Consider the following 7,570-nt stretch of genomic DNA (forward strand, 5'->3'; position numbering starts at 1 on the left):
GAGTCTCAATCTTCATAAATTTTATGACATGTCTCCCCTATTTTCTCAGGATGTATCACATCCTGTCATTTTCCTATGCGCATCATTATCCCTTCTTTTCTGTCCTACATTGTAAATTTTTCATCACTTAAACTGAAATTAATCATTAAAGTATTTTTCTGAAACAAACAATTCCCTTGAGATAAGTTATGCCATTAGAGGGCAGAAGAAGCTGCTGCTTTTTAAACTAGCGACGTTTTTTCCTCTCTAGAATTTTTTAAAACTACAATCTCAACTATTACACAGATGATCAATAAACATTTGAAAAAGCTGAATGCCACTGGCAATAAAACAAAAAATGCCAATAAAACAAACAAAGTTCCATTGCCTTTGGGCATTTAGAGTTCCCTCTAAGTCCAAAACCAGCCTGATTCCCTATCCTCCCAACACATTGACATTTCCACCAGGTTATGCCTATGACGGTCAGTGTTTTCATTAAGTTTGCCCAAGTCATAATACACATTCTCAATTTGCAAGCTTAATTATATTTTTTGGTTTTATTTCTATCAAAGTCGTACGTTGTTTAAAAAGTCATAAAGTCCTACAAGACTTACAACAAAAAGCTTCAGTTTCCTGCTCTAATTTATGGTACTGTTACTACAGTTCTCAAAGGCAATCAATTTCAGTTTTTGCTAATGTTCTTTAAAAAAGAAAAGAATGTTTGTTATACATAGCATATATATATATATATATATATATATATATATAATACTGCTTGATTTTTAAGTTTCAGGTATGAGTTACAACTGACTTTAGTTCTACCCTCACTCACACATACACATCTACTCTCTCCCATCCTCCCAGTAAATGTTTCGCCATTTGAATTAAATCAGAATGATGTTGTACACTATTTGGTTAGTATCTATTGTTCAGAATTGAGTCATTTGTTATACTAAGAATCCTTTCTTGTAAAATTTTATTTTTTCTAAAATAACTCATGTATTGAACCAGAAACAAACCTCCTGCCAGTATATGCAAATGAATCAAGTTTTCCACCAGTTTTATCTTTTTTCTTGGACTCTCGCTCCAAGAATCTTCTTTATATCTGTCTGATAACTGGCTACCCTCTAGGTCTGCCACAAAACTCCGATCTTGCCTGCTCCTGGGAAATGCCCTCACCTTCTCGCCAGCACTGGAGCTTCATGTCTTCCATCCTGTGTCTTTCTCTTTCTATATGTTTGCTTCTTCATCTGAGGCAGAGGACACATCTCTAATAAATTCCTAAGGAAGGGCACAAGGGAGGTACATTTTTTAGAAGTGTATAATGTCACAAATACTCTTACTTCAGTCACACACTTGACTTGTGATTTGACTTGGCATAGAATTCTGGTTTGGGAATTATTTTAGCTCATACTCAGAGGCAGCTCTCTTTCATAATCCAGCTTCTGGTGTTGCTGACAAGGTGTTCAAAGCCATTCTGATTCCTAATCCATTTATATGTGATTTTTCTCCCCCTCCCAGTGATCTTTTAGGAATTTCTTTTCATTCTGAGTACATTTTAAAAATCCAATGATACAATTTGGTGTGATTCTTTTCAAATTTATTTTGCTGAATGCTCTACGATCCCTTTCAATCTGAAAAATCACATCTTTCAGTTCTAGGAAACATTGTTTTAATACTTACAGGATAATATCCTCTTCCATTTTTTCCCCTGAATTCTTTTTCTGGGACTCATTATGTGGATATTAGATTTCCTGGACGATCCTCTAATTTTTTTTTACCCTTCTCCTATTTTCCATCTATTATGTGTGTGTGTGTGTGTGTGCATTTTCTCAACATTTTCTGATTTGTTACTTCTTTGTGGCATATTTATAATTTCTCAGAGTCCTATTTTTTTGTTTTCTGATTGTTCCCCTTTTTATAACAGCATTTCTTTCATAGATAGAACAGAACTTGTGAAGATAATGACAGGATTTTTTTTTTTTTAAGGTTTTCTTACACTTCTTGTATTTAGAAATTTGTGTGTGAGATTTGTCAAGTGGGCTCTTTTAGAGTGATCTGGTTGGGTCACTTCACTGGGGATCTTCCAGGCGTTTTTCTTGGGCTACTCCACTCTTCAGAATGGGGTTGAGAAGGCCTAACTCTAAGCCTAGCTATCCGGGAATTTTTTGGAAACAAGTAGGCTTTATTCCGTATATAAAAACCTATACACAACTCCCTCGCCCCCACCCCCATTTTCCGTCCTGCTCCCCCGTTCGCTGCTATGCCTGAAGTCCTCAAAGTGCGGAGTCCCTCTGTTCAGGGGTTTTCAAAAGGGCTGCATAGCCGGCGAGGAGTGCGTGCCTGTAGTTCCCACTCCTTGGGAGGCTGAGGCGGCAGGATCGCGGGAGCCCAGCATCTCGACTCTGGAGTGGCCGTGAGCGTGCCACTGCACTCCAGTCGGGGTGACCGAGTGAGACTCCAACTCAAAAGAGAACTGCACACTGGGACTACCTAGACTACCGAAGACGGTTTACCTCCCCCAGAGTTTTTAATTTAATACATCTCGTGGGTGGCCTGAACATTATCCATCTTTTAAAATCTCCCCTGGTGATTCCACCTTGCAGCCAAGTGTGAGAACCACTGTTCTAGGTGAACCTCTCCAGAGAATTAGCTCCAGGCTTCCACCCAGACGAGCCAGTTTGTATTCACCCCTTGGCCCTATCTGCATTCCTGCTTTCAGAGTTGTCTCTTGCCCACGTATTCTGATTCGTTTTGGACTTCTATGTTATGAATCATCGGGCTTTATGCATTTGATTTGGACCTCTGATTTTTCTGGTCTACTAAGTTAGCTACTACTTGTTCATATGAATTTCCTCTTTCAAAAATGTGTTATTAGCCGGGCTCGGGGGCTCAGCCTGTCATCCCGCGCCTTTGGGAGGCTGAGGTGAGTGGATGGCCTGAGCCCGCGGGTTCGAGACCCGCCTGGGCAGCGAGACCTCATCTCTGCAATAAATCAAAAAATCAGCCGGGCGTGGTAGCGCGTGCCTGTCATTCCGGCTACTCGGAGGGCTGAGGCGGAAGGATCGCCGGAGCCCAGCGGGTCGAGGCTGCGGTGGCCGGGAGCGGCCACTGCACTCCAGCCTGGGCGACAGAGTGAGACTCCAACTCAAAAAAAAAAAAGTGTTATTATTTTCTCTTCTACTTTTCTTGTTTGTGCCTTCTTTGACTCTCTCTGAAATAGACATAGATTCTAATTTTTTGTTTTTGTTTCTGATAAGCAAATTTCTAAAAGAAAAAATAACTCTGAGTCTCCACATACATGTGCTTTATTTTTTAACTTACAAATTATAATCTTTTTTTCCATAGACCCATTTATTTGCCCATAGGGAGGGAAAGCTATTTGACTTTTTCTTTTTTTTCCCCCAGACACAGGGTCAGGGTTTTGCTCTGTTGTCTAGGCTGGAATGCAGTGGCACAATCACAGGTCACTGCAGCCTCTAACTCCTGGGCTCAAGCGATCCTCCCCCTCAGTCCCCTAAGTGACCAGGACTACTGGTGACCACCACCATGCCTGGATAATTTTGTTTGTTTGTTTTGTGGAGTTGAGATCTCACTATGTTGCCCAGACTGGTCTGAACTCCTAGCCTCAAGTAATCCTTCTGCCTCAGTCTCCCAAAGCACTGGGATACAGTTGTGAGCCACCGTGCCTGGCCCTTGATTTTTTTTTTTAATCCAAAAGCTTTCTGGTCTTTTCATAGTGTCTTGTTCTTTTCTTTTTTGTTTTTCTTCTTTATTTAGTTTAAGTAGTATCTATTTTTGCTCTTCTGATTTCAAACATAGTATACATTTGTTTTGAACAATTTGGGAATTACAGAAAAACATAAAGAAGAAAATTAAAATTACTTTAATTCTACAACTCAGTGATATTTTATTTCCTTCTAAGTTTATATGATTTTCTTTTTTTTTTTTTTTCCTTTTTATCTTTTTTATTTTAAAGATGTGGAGTACAGTTCAGGGTTAGGTATACAAATGTTCATTATGCGAATACCCTTGTTGATGAAATGTGTACTCCCCCTTCCCCAGGCAGACTCCCACTACTGCCAATCCCGCTTCCCCACGGCCCTCCCAGCAGTTTCCTGCTACTGTCAATCCTTTTCTTACAGTATTACGATAATTGTTCAAGGTCTGCTTATGAGTGAGAACATATGATTCAGTTCTTTGTTTCTGTGAAAGATCACTCAGTACTATAGACTCTGAGTCCATACAGGTTGCTGTGAGGTTCATGATTTTGTTCTTTTTTATGACTGCATAATATTCTATCGTGTATATGTACCACATTTTTTAATCCAGTCCTCTCGATGGCCAGCGTGGTTGGTTCCATGTTCTAGCTACTGTGAACAATGCTGCGATAAACATACGTGTGCAGGCATTTTTTTATAGAATGATTTGTGTTCTTCCAGGTATATTCCCAGTAGGGGGATTGCAGGGTCGTATGGAAGGCTGATTTTTAGATCCTTTATGAATCACCACACTGTTTTCCACAGAGGCTGTACTAGTTTACACTCCCACCAACAGTGTAGAAGTATTTCCTTTTCGCTGCATACTCTCTAGCATCTGTTGTTTTTTGAGTTATTGATAGCCATCCTGACTGAAGTTAGATGGTATCTCAGTGTAGCTTTAATTTGCATTTCTTTGATGATTAGTGAGACTGAGCATTTTTTCATGTATCTGTTGGTTGCTTGTATGTCTTCTTTTGAGAAGTGTCTATTCATATATTTTGCCCACTTAGTAATAGTAAAAAAACACTTAGTGGTTTTTTTTCTTTTCGGCATGTTTGAGTCCCTTGTGGATCCTAGATGTTAGGCCTTTGTCGGATATACAGTTGGTGAATTTTTTTTCCGTCTGTGGGCTGTCTCCCCACTCTCTTGATTATTTCTTTGGCTTTACAGAAGCTTGTCAGTTTGATGAGGTCCCACTTGTCTATCTTATCTCTTATGGCTTGGGCACTTGGGGTTTTGATCAGGAATTGGTTGCCAGTTCCAATTTCCATAAGGGTGTTTCCTGCTTTTTCTAAGATTCTTATAGTTTGAGGTTTTACATTTAGGTCTTTGATCCACTTTAGAGTTAATTTTTGTGTGTGGTGATAGGTAGGGATCTTGTTTTAATCTGCATGTGGTTAGCCAGTTTTCCCAGCACCATTTACAGAATAAGTTCTGTTTTCCCAGTTGTTGATGATGGATACTTTGTTGAAGATGAGTTGGTTGAGAAATTGAGGTTTGAATTTCTGGAATCTCTATCCTATTCCATTGGTCTATATGCCTGTTCTTGTATCAATATCAGGCTGTCTTGTTTATTGTAGCTTTATTATCGAGTTTAAAGTCTGAGAGTGTGATACCTCCTGCTTTTTTTTTTTTTTTTTTTTTTGCTGAGGATTGTTTGGTGATTCGTGGTCATTTATACTTCCATATGAATTCCTATATTGTCATTTCCAGTTCTGAGAAGAATGCTGCTGGTAATTTGATGGGTATTGCATTAAATCTGTAGATTGCCTTGGGTAGGATGGACATCTTAACAATGTTGATTCTTCCAATCCATGAGCATGGAATATTTTTCCATTGGTTTGTGTCATCTTTGATTTCTTTGAGCAGTGTTTTATAGTTTCCATTGTAAAGGTCTTTCATGTGTCTGGTTAGTAAGATGCCAAGGTATTTGATTTTTTCCTGGCTCTTGTGAATGGGATTGTGCTTTTTATTTGGGTTTCTGTTTGTTTATTGTTGGTGTGTAGAAATGCGACTATCTTGCTCATTTCTTTTATACCCTGAGGCTTTGCCAAAGTCCTTTATCAGTGCAAGGAGGTTTTCGACAGGTTCTCTTGGGTCTTCAAGGTATAGAATCATGTCTGTAAAGAGGAATAACTCGACTTCCTCTTTTCCTATTTGGATACCCCTGCTCTCCTTCTCTTGTGTGATTGCTCTAGCTAGGACTTCCAAAGCTATGTTGAAAAGGAGAGGTGAGAGTGGGCATCCTTGTCTTATTCCAGTTGATTTGGGGAGAATTCCATGTTTCTCAATTGCCTGGTTTCAATTTCTGTCTGTTTAGCAGTATGCAGGCTGTGGGTTTCTCGTAGATGGCCCTTACTATTTTGAGGTATGTTCCATCTTTGCCTAGATGTTACATCAAGGGTTTTTATCAGGAAGTGGTGCTGAATTTTGTCAAAAGCTTTTTCATCGTCTAATGATATAATCATTTGATTTTTGTTTTTACATTTGTTGATGTATTTAATTACATTTATGGTCTTGTGGATGTTGAACCAGCCCTGCATCCTGGGGATGAAGCCTACTTGGTCATGGTGGATGATTTTTGAGATGTGTTGTTGAATCTGATTTGCAAGGATCTTGTTGAGAATTTTAGGATCGGTATTCATCAAGGATATTGGTCTGTAGTTCTCTTTCTCTGTTGAATCTTTACCTGGTTTGGGTATCGATGTGATGTTAGCTTCATAAAATGATTTGGGGAGAGTTTCATCTTTCTCGATCGCCTGAAATACTGTCAGTAGGATTGGTATCAGTTCCTCCTTGTATGTTTTGTAGAATTCTGCTGGAAAGTCTGTAATTTTCTTGATTCTTTTACTTTTTTTTTTTTTTGAGTTGGAATCTCTCTGTTACCTAGGCTGGAGTGCAATGACACAGTCATAGCTCACTGTAGCCTCAACCTCCTGGGCTCAGGCGATACTTTCACCTCAGCCTCCCAAGTAGCTGGGACTACAAGCACCCACCACCACACCTAGCTAATTTTTAAAAAATTTTTTGTAGAGACGAAGTCTCACTATATTGCCCAGGCTTGTTGTGAACTCGTGGGCTCAAGTGATACTCCTGCCTCAGCCTCCCAAAGTGCTAGTATTACAGGTGTGAACCACCATGCCCAGCCCCTGTTCTTGTAAAAAATGTTTCATTGTTACTATTTTATTTTATGAACGTGGAATACATTTAAATGGAATACATTGAATAGGGAATACATTTAAAAGTTAACACAATTTTTAAAACAATTTTTGTTTTTTGTCACATATATGATTTTTGTATATGTATATAGATAGAAGTATATACATATGCTGCATCCTGCGTGGCTGGGTGGTAAAGGATCTTGAAAGAGGAACAGCGTGGTATAACACAATTCACAAAACACTTTTAGAACTAGAAGGTGGGGGAACCAGGGAGCACTCTGCCTCACAGGACAAAGGCCCTGAGTTTCTTACTCATCAGACTTTTATTAGTACAAAATGACATAGTTAAGTAAGCCTTCAAGGACAAAGTACAGGCGGTGCAAAGAAAACTCCCAGTTTTGATCTTAGAAAACTTTTGTGATAAAGCATGTCTGTTTACAAAATATAGTGCAGTTGCTTGCAAGACAATGTATAACTTTTATCTTTTCTAACACAACAGACACTGCACTTTTAGAACTTGCCTCAGCATACATGCCTATCTGGTTTTGCCATTATAGATATTCTTGGCTGGTTGTGACTTTGCACACACACCAAGTATGTTTACAGCAGAGTTCAAGCAGGGCAGTGGTCTCCAACATACATGTACATATGTGACTATACATATATATA

The sequence above is a fragment of the Carlito syrichta genome, unplaced genomic scaffold (assembly GCF_000164805.1).
Source record: "Carlito syrichta isolate Samal-C Ts95f unplaced genomic scaffold, Tarsius_syrichta-2.0.1 Scaffold313449, whole genome shotgun sequence".
Taxonomy (NCBI): domain Eukaryota; kingdom Metazoa; phylum Chordata; class Mammalia; order Primates; family Tarsiidae; genus Carlito; species Carlito syrichta.